Source organism: Etheostoma spectabile, chromosome 2, assembly GCF_008692095.1.
Source record: "Etheostoma spectabile isolate EspeVRDwgs_2016 chromosome 2, UIUC_Espe_1.0, whole genome shotgun sequence".
Lineage (NCBI taxonomy): Eukaryota > Metazoa > Chordata > Actinopteri > Perciformes > Percidae > Etheostoma > Etheostoma spectabile.
The window spans coordinates 402,043-412,495 of record NC_045734.1 but is presented as its reverse complement, the minus strand read 5'-3'; positions in this window follow the sequence as shown (position 1 = coordinate 412,495).

The window sequence follows — 10,453 nt, the reverse complement described above, 5'->3', positions numbered from 1 at the left end:
CCCTGCTCCCGCCTGCCTCCCTCTTCTCTGCGTTTGGGTCCTCATTTTATCCTCACCATAACAGATATTAGGTTGTTGCTAAGAGGCTGTTGCCATGGATAAAGTCCTGATCATAGACTCTGGCAGATCATTTTTATACCAAAAAAAAAGTTTTAAAATATTTGTGCACATATGGAGCTCATACCGCTGATCAGCGGATCCCAAAGGAAGGGAGAGAGTGGAGGAAACGGGATCGCTAACAGCGCTAATGGCAACAGTGCAAACAGCGTAGGTCCATCATGGTTAACTCACTATTTAACTGGTACCAGTACCTTTTGATTCTTGTATTTGTGTCTTATTCTATTTTAGCCTTTTTATTTTCTTTGAATGGCCTTTTTGCTGAAATGTGCTATGGAAAGGAAGTGGCCTTATGACCTCAGTCTGTCACCAGGGCATAGAAAACTGAACCTTGGCAACTTTCTGCGTGAAGTTTTGAAAAATGTAACCATATTTGCAACTGTTTTATTGGCATTGACGTGACTCACTGTGATTTAAGATACAGATAGTCGTTCTAGACCACACTATAATTTACAAGGACCCAACAATTCTAGTAATTCCCCCAAGAGCAAGCATTTAGTGTGACAGTGGCAAGGAAAAACTCCCTTTTAAGGAGAAACATCAGACAGACCCAGGCTCTTGATAGGCGGCGATAGGGGTGTAATGATAAATGGCAGTCACAGTAAAATATAATGGAACAGTGACTAGAAAAAGAAATTGTAGTAGTTCATGGCATAGCACCGCAAGACGTAGTCTCTATTTCTCAAAAATATGCCAGCCATAGTAATTATTACTGCTTTTAACTGTATGCTGTCCAACATTCTGTAGCCCTTATTTTTTTGTTGAAAGAATAGATTGACATGTTAGATTTGAGTCGTGTCACTTTGCGACAAGTAGCATATAAGATATTAACGAACGACTTCTGCAATGTCAACACAGCAAAAATGGACCTACTTAATGTAGTTGGTTCACTGCTGGCTACAAGTTAGCATCAAACACAACAAAGGTTGTTCGTTGAATGGCGTTTTGAACCAACGTTAGCAATCAAACAATCACTAATAGCTCAAATGTTTTTGAAATGTTCTCCATCTTATGTTGTTTGTAATGAGAACGTTTATTTTATCATTTCACAAATTTTAGTATGACACGTTATGCCGTGAACCGTTTAAATCTGTGCGCAACTCACATCTGCACTTGACTTACATCGGGTAATGACAGACAAGCTTAATAGTAATCTCATGCCTGTGCGGTAAACCTTAATTGTTAGCTTAGTTTAGCACAACGACTTCAAACAGGGGCAACAGCCAGCCTAACTCAGCACCTTTTAATAAAAGCTCACTAATTTACAAAGGTTTTGTTGTTTTTGTGCTCAGCATTTGCCAGTTTGCATAATTATTCTTTCAATTTATTTACCCAATGCTGAATACCGGAGATAAGTTTGTGGTCTTTAAATACATTTCTCTTGATCTCCTTGCTCGCTTCATTTGTTTGTTCATAACAAAATCATCAATTAAGACCAACCTGACTGATAGGGCAATTTATTGTGTGTTGTGGAAAATGGGAAACATTAAATCATGTTTAATGCATTAAATCAGTTCATGAATGTGTTTTACATATTCATAATAATGTATTCACGCTTTCAGTTAAAACAACCAGATTTTGAAAATCATATAATTGCTGTCAAACTTTTAAATTGTTCTCCTATCTGCAGCTTGTCTTTTCAGTGTGAAACCTTTTTTTGTCACTGTTGCATTTTATGATCGAAAGCTCATTATTAAATCAAACTGCCATGTAAATAACAAAAATAATCAAACCATGGCATGTGGCTGTTATTTCCAAAAGTCTCTCATTATCATTCCCTTGATTTTAAAGGAAAGACTAAGACAAGGTGGCATTTTCTTACCAGCAGTTAACACACACACACTCACACACTCAGATTAGATTATGTAGTAAGGGATCTATCTGGACCGAGGGATAAGGGAGACGTTGAAAGGGAAATATACCAAGGAAAATGTCTGCAGAACTAGTCAAGAAGATTTGTATTGATTTTGATGAGAGAGAGAGATTGTCCTCTGTCTTCCTGTCACCCATCATCATCATTGGGTTAACTTCCATCACCATCATATTCATTGTAAAGATTTCATCCTACACATCCCCATTATTCAATCATTAGCCACAAAGATCAAGCCAGTGCACTTTAATCTGGACCCTGTGTCCACTTTGTGGAATTTACATGTATTGGGAAACCACATAAGGAATGCAGTAACTTCTTTTCACAGCCAGATAGTTTGAAGTGGTGAAGAGTTTAGCCATAGCTGCAAGCTAAGTTCAGCTGTCCTGGTAGAGCCTTGTAGAATAATTACTATTCCAATTATCCACAACTGCAATTATTGTCTTAATAACTTAAACTGCCATTGCTTTAAAACATAAGCAGCAACAACAGGCAGTGCTGCTGCTCTTGTCATAGACACTTTTAGTGCTACAGGGACTATTGTTTGTAAATGCTTGTCACCTTATGTCCTAAATATCCTGTAGAAAACTCCCTGCTGGACTGACGAGCTGACGTCACGCCTTGGGACTCACGTATTTGCGCGCATGCGCAGTTCATTTTCTTTTCATGTTTGCTGGGGACCCCGGCACGGTTGCTCCTGAAGTTGTACGCTACTGGTGTAAATCATATTTTGTGTTGCCGTGTGCGTTGTGAGAACGAAAGGCAAAATATTACACTCTGTTAGTTACTGTGTTCTCTATTTTAATTAAAATCCTGCTGAGGATTAATACATTTTGCTACATTAGCGATGGTGTTGCTGATTTGCTTGTCGAAGCGCATTTCAGCGTGTCATCCACATGCCGCTATTATGTTCATTATGTTCTTAGAGCGCCATCTAGTGGCCTGTTTATAACTACATGATGAAACTGTATGCCTTACTATACTTCGATTGTGTTAATTACCATTACATCCGGCATTGTCTGGTTGTTTGCACAGCAACTATTTACCTAGCAATTAGGTATATTGCAAAATAAGTTGTCATTGTTCTTTTTTTGTATATAGGTGCTTCGTTATGTACATTTTAATTTACTGTATATGTTCTGTCTCTTTATGTTACAGAAACCACACACACACCACACATACACACACCTTACACAACCTGAAATTTGCCAACAACAAGACTGGATCTGGTTTTAAAAAAAACCCCTTTAAACTGAAGACTGAAGTTGCGCGATTCTCTTACCGGAATACATAACCAGTTCGGGGTAGCACCATAAATAACGCACACAGACTTCACAAGTGGTCCTTCGAGCCGGATGTACCCCCCCGCTGCGTTATGGCAACTTCCAAGGATTACGGCAGAGAGACAGATGTCCGATCTCATCCCAGCAGAGTCAGACAGCTCCCAGGGTACCTTGCGGACTACGAGCTTGGCTATCCAGCTAAACAGCTTCCGCCATTCAAGGGATCCCAACTTCAGGGTACGGAGAGTGTACTGTGTAGTGAACGAGCTCAGCTTGACCTCGCCACGCCTGACCAAGACCTCCAGATCCGTGAGGAGGAACGATTTCAGCGCCTCGAATCACGTTATAAGGACATGAGTAAACAGTTGGAGAAGCTTCAGATTACAATGGACAGTGCGAAACACATGCCTTACCCGCAAAGCTGCCCAGCTTATCCACTTCATTACCCTCAGTATCCTCAACAGTACTCCAGCCTGCCTCGGCTAGAGTTAGGCAGCCCTGTTGGTCACTGGTCGGCTTCAGTTCACAGTCCCCTGGGGAATACAACCTTAGGTGTCAAAGAGCCTCTGCAGCAGTCAGCAACCCTGTTGGGTTCCTTGGCACAGCAGCCGAACCTCACGCCAGCCCAGACGGGAGGACCACATGGACAAGGCCAATCCACTTATACCCTGCCAGCTCATACGTCCAGGTCACAGGTAGCTATGGATTATGCTGCACCTGCTCACCACACCTCTCTGCCTTCGCTTCTTCCTGTTCAGGATCCTGTTCTGCATCAACGGTCTGTGCCACAGTCTGTTCTACATCAGGCTCCGCTTGCCCAGCCCGACATGCTCCGGCCTCCGCTCCAGCCTCCTAATGCTCCTCCTCAGTATCCACAGCAACCTCCTCCGCCGTTGCTACAGTACCAATCCTACCCTGCTTATCCTCCTTATCCAGCTGGGTTGTGTTACCCGCCATATGCGCAACATCCATCAGTGCAACCACTGCTGACGCAGACCGCTGTACCTCATGCACCAGCAGGCCCTACGATTCCAGACATCCTGGAAATGGCCATCGCTTCTTCATATGGCATTCCAAAGCTGAAATTAACCCCATTCAGTACTGGCAAGGAGAGTGACTTCATAATGCTGAAGAAAGGATTGGACAGTGTGCTCGGCCCACACAACCATCTATCAGAGGATTATAAGTATCAGGTGCTCCTGGACCTCCTTAAACTACCAAACGCTTACCAGGTGGCGAAGAGGTATGTGAACGATCTAACCCCATACACTAGCGCCATGCAAGCCTTAGAACAGCGATACGGCCAGCCACGCCAACTTGTCCAAGGAGAGCTGAAAGCCATTCTCAACTCCCCTCCTATCAAGCCAGGTGATGCACAGGCCTTTGAGGACTTCTCATCAGCTGTTAGTACCTTGGTGGGGCTGCTAGGCACTATGGAGGGTCCCTCCAGTGCCGAACTGAGATGTGGTTCTCACGTAGACACTCTGCTTAGTAAGCTGCCTGTCAGCTACAGAGACCGCTTCGCTGAGTACTGCATATCTCAGGGGATCATCCGCAGTGGCACCGATAGTACATACACACTCCCTGACTTTGCTGTGTGGTTGGAGAGAAAGCACAAGCCGTACAGGTATCAAGGAGAGTTACTGAAGCATCCAGGATGGAACCTGCACACATAGAGCGTAAGGACAAGGTAACAAGGCCCCAGAAGTCTAAGACCGCTAACGTCTACATCACCAACCGATCAGAGACTTCTGAGCCCCCTTATAGCCATGACACATCCAGAGCCAATCCAAAGCCAGGTCTGTCCCCCTCTAAGAAGCGAGAGCGTTTTAAGCCATACTGCCCCTACTGTTCCAATCAGGAACACTACCTCAGTGCCTGTTCTGAATTCACTAAGCTCAACACAGCTGAGAAGGCTAACTGGATAAAGGAGAAGGACAAATGCTGGAGATGTGGACGCGGACACAAACCGGAGACATGTACCTTAAAGAAACCATGCTCCACCTGCAATGAGCAACATCTCATTGTCCTGCACGAGGTTGCACTCCAAGCCAATCAGAGCATCCTCACAGTTAGCACCACCTCCAGTATGGTATATGTGGGCCAGGCTAGCCACTCTAGTCGTGTCCTGCTGAAAGTAGTACCTGTTCAGCTTCACAATGGAGACAAGACCCTAAATACACACGCCGTACTGGATGACGGCTCTGAACGAACCATTATTCTTCCAGCAGCTGCCAAACATCTTGGTCTCTCCAAGAAGGAAGAAGTGTTGCCTCTTAGAACCATTCGACAGGATGTCGTGAAGCTTAAAGGTGCTTCTGTATCATTCGAGGTGTCATCCCAGGCCAACACACAGGTGAGATACCACATCCACCATGCCTTTACTGCAGATGAGCTGAGTCTCGCTGCTCAGTCATGTCCAGCGGAGTCCCTCAAGAAGAGGTATGACCATCTGAGTGGAGTACCGATACATGGATTCAATAGTGTACAGCCCATGCTCCTCATTGGTTCTGACTATCCCCATCTAATCACTCCAGTATGCCCTGTGCAGATGGGACCTCCAGGTGGCCCGGTGGCCATATCCACATTGTTAGGCTGGGCTATTCAGGGACCTACTAACTTCCTACAGAACCCCACCAGAGAAGTCTCCTGCTTGCACACAGCATTCCTGTCTCCTGCTCAAGACCTGCATCAACATGTTGAAAGGCTTTGGCAGATCGACACACTTCCATACAGATCCGGAAAGGAAGCTGCACGTTCCAAGCAAGACCAGGCAGCTATCAACACGCTGGAAAAGCAAACCATTCGGGTCACAGTAGATGGAGTCGCCCGCTACGCTACACCCCTTCTACGCAAAGAAGCAGCACCCAAGTTACACGCTCCCCCAGCTGCAGTGATGCCACTTCTGAGGGCTACTGAGCGGCGCTTGGCACGCAGCCCAGAATTAGCCAGAGTCTACAAGGAGGAGATACACAAGCTGGTGAAGGCTGGGTACGTTGTGAGGATCAGTAGTGACGAGGCAAGTCAATCTGAGGAATCATGGTACATTCCTCACCACATTGTTCACCACAACGGAAAGGCCCGAGTAGTATTCAACTGTTCGTTCAAATACCAGCAACTGCCATCAATGATATCCTGCTTCCCGGACCTAACCTTGGTCCACTACTACTGGGTGTACTCCTCAGGTTTAGGGAGCATCCAGTCGCCATAAGTGGGGACATCCGCGGGATGTTCCATCAAATCAGGCTCCTTCCTGAAGATCAACCACTTCTCCGCTTCCTATGGCGGGATATGGAGAGCGACCGTAGCCCTGATATCTACGAATGGCGTGTTCTACCCTTCGGCACTGCCTGCAGTCCATGCTGCGCTATATACGCACTACAACGGCATGCCAAGGACAACAGCTCTGACTACCAAGAGGTACTGGACTCCGTTGTCAACGCTTTTTATGTAGATAACTGCCTACAGTCTCTTCAGTCTCCATCACAGGCAAAACAGCTTTTTGACAAGATGAGAGCCCTGCTCGCTGCTGGTGGCTTTGATATGAGACAGTGGGCAAGTAATCAACCAGACGTCATCGCTCATCTCCCCCCAGATGCAAGGTCAGAGGGCTGCGAGCTGTGGTTGACTGCGGACAGAGCAGACCCCCAGGAGTCAACACTAGGTCTCCGGTGGCACTGCCCATCTGACACCCTCGGTTACAAGCACCGCCAAGCAGTAGCCACGGAGCCCACACTGAGGAATGTATACAGAGTACTGGCATCTCAATATGACCCACTTGGATATATTATCCCCTACACCACGCAAGCTAAGGTTTTGATCCAGGCTCTTTGGAGGAATGAGCAAGGCTGGATGAGCCTATCCTGCGAACTTCTCCCCTTGTATGGCAATCATGGGAGAACGGCTATCTCACCTCGATCACATTAACATGCCTCGTGCTACATGCCAACAGCATCAATCCTGATATCTCCCTGTGGACTTGCATGTTTTCTGTGATGCTTCAGAGAAGGCGTACGGATCCGTCGCCTATCTACGTGCTAAAGGGTGAGGAGACATGTCTTTGTGTCTTCGTTAGGGTCCAGATCTCGTTTCCCGCCCACGGAAAGCTCTCCATGCCTCGTTTGGAGCTCGTGCTGCACTGACAGGAGCTCAACGGGCCAAACTGCTACATACCGAGCTCACCATACCTGTCAGAACGGACAACATGTGGTCAGACTCTACACTGTGCTCAGCTGGATCCAATCAGACTCGTCTCAGTATAAGGTGTTGTTGGGACGCGTATAGGTGAAATAGGAGCTCACAGATGCTACTAGCTGGGGGTACGTCCCCTCTGAGCAGAACCCGGCGGATGACATCACACGGGGAAAATCACTACATCAGCTGAGTCAACCTACCCCGCGGGAAGAAGGACCCAACTTCCTGTATGATCATCCTCCCTCAGTGGCCAGCTATCCACACGGCAAAATCAAAGACGCTGGTGAGCTCAGGAAAGTAAATTTTTGTGGCCAGCTCACTACCTTTGACCATCTACTCCTGACCCAACACAGTACAAAAACCTGGTCTGACCTGCTACGGGCTACCACCAGTCCCTTCATGGGCGGGCCCGCCCCCCTCAGTCTGCTTCAGACCGACTGGCACTGGGGTAGTCCTTCCAGGCGACACAGAGCGAGGCTTCCCAGAGGAAATCAACGCTCTGCAACATTCTCACCCTGTACGGCCTACCAGTCGTCTCAGTCCACTTTCACCAGAGTACGACCAGACCCTGGGCCTTATCCGAGTTGGAGGTCGTCTCCGTAAAGCTGAAGATCTACCTGAGGATGCCGTTCATCCTATTGTTCTTGCGCCTGATCACCACATTACACAGCTGTTAGTGAAAGATTATGATGCTCGTTTACTCCATGCAGGCCCGGAGCGAATCTTCGCAGAAATGAGAAGGACCTATTGGATCCTCAGAGGCCGCCAAGCCATTAAGAAACACCAGCGGCAGTGTGTGGAGTGTCGCAAGTGGCGCAGTAAGCCGGTGATCCCTAAAATGGCAGACCTCCCAACTGCTCGACTCCGACTTACCAAGCCCCCTTTCTGGTCAACCTGTGTTGACTGTTTTGGCCCATACATGGTCAAGATAGGACGGCGACAGGAGAAACGTTGGGGCATCGTGTTCAAGTGTCTCACTACCCGGTGTGTTCACCTTGACTTACTGCCTAGTATGGACACCGACTCATTTCTCTTGTCTCTCCGGCGTTTTGTTGCACGAAGAGGGAAACCCTTTGAGATCTTATGCGACAGAGGCACCAACTTCCGTGGTGGGGATAAAGAGCTTCAGGGGCGTTTGAGGCACTCGAACCATCGCTCAGGCAAAGGTTAGCAACACAGTGCATCACCTTCAGATTTAACCCCCTTTGCACCACACTTTGTGGAACATGGAGAGGGAAATTAATCCTAAAGGCATCTCTCCAAAAACCCTCCTGAAAGACCAAGTCATCCCTGAGGAGTCTTGTCAACCGTCCTGATTGAAATTGAGGGAATACTCAATTCTAAGCCGTTAGGCTATGCTTCATCAGATCTTGCGGATCCTGATCCTGTGACCCCTAATCTCCTGCTCATGGGGCGGCGAGATGCTTCACTGCCTCAAGCTGTGTATGGCTCCAGTGATCTACTAGGACGCCGCCGCTGGCGACACAGCCAGATACTTGCTGACCACTTCTGGGGTCAATTCACCCGCAAGTATCTCCCCAGTCTCCAACTACGTCAGAAATGGCGGAATTCAACAACATCTCTGCCTGTGAGAGCTGTCGTTATGGTGGTCGATCCACCATAACGTGACGTATCACCCGGGTCATCCCCAGCGACGATGGTAAGGGGACGCACCGCAGAGATCGACATCAAGGGAAACTCTAACACACGCCCTGTCGCCAAACTAATAGAGCTCCCAAGGATGCCCGACGACGGAAACCAGCGTTTCCTTTGCCCAGCAGTGACCTTCCCGTTACTGCGCATTCATCCCATGAATCCGGGGGCGGCTGTAGAAAACTCCCTGCTGACTGACGAGCTGACGTCACCCTTGACTCACGTATTTGCGCGCATGCGCATTTTATTGTTCTTTCATAGTTTCTGCGGACACGAGCACGGTGTCCCTGAAGTTGTACGCTACTGGTGTAAATCATATGTTGTGTTGCCGTGTGCGTTAGTGAGAACGTAAGTGCACAATATTACACTCTGTTATTACTACTGTGTTCTATATGTTTAATTACAATCCTGCTGAGGATTTTTAAAACAGTTGCTACATTAGCGATGGTGTTGCTGATTTGCTTGTCGAAGCGCATTTCAGCGTGTCTCCACATGCCGCTATTATGTTTTATTTATGTCTTAGAGCGCCATCTAGTGGCCAATAGTTTAAACTACATGATGAAACCTGTATGCCTTACTAACTTTGATTGTGTTAATTACCCTTACTATCCGGCATTGTCTGGTTGTTTTTCACAGCAACTAGTTACCTAGCAATTAGGTATATTGCAGAATAAGTTGCTCATTGTTCTTTATTTGTATAATGTGCATTCGTTATGTTTCATTTTATATTTACTGGGATATGTTCTGTCTCTTTTGTTTTCAGAAAACCACACACACACACACTACACACAACCTTACACAACCGTGTAATGCCAACAACAAAACTGGATCTGGATATTAATAAACCTGTTAAACTGAAGACTGAAGTTGCAGCGATTCTCTTACCGGAATACATAACCAGTTCGGGGTAGCACCATAAATAACGCACACAGACTTCACATATACTACTAAAAAACACACACAACCTCACTGGGTTGTGCCTATAATTTCCCAGACCCTTTAGCACGGTGTAATCAGTCATTCTTAACTGTTGATTTTGCTCTTGTCCATGATATTAACCACACTTTCTTCTTCTGGCATGTTTTAAAAGTTCTCTTTAGACATCTCTCTCTACATGTCTAAAGAGAGCTCTGCCATTCAGCTGAACCAGGAACTCCTGAGATACTGTTAAGCAGCATATTCATGGCTGGATTTTTTTGTAATTTTTGTTCTTGTGTGATTTGAATGTCAGTGAATTTGAATTTTCTTAATTCTAGAACGGAAACATTTCTGGTTTCACTTCAGCTCTCTATAGCAAGAAAGTTATTTTGAACTTGTCTTCCATTGTGGAACCTTT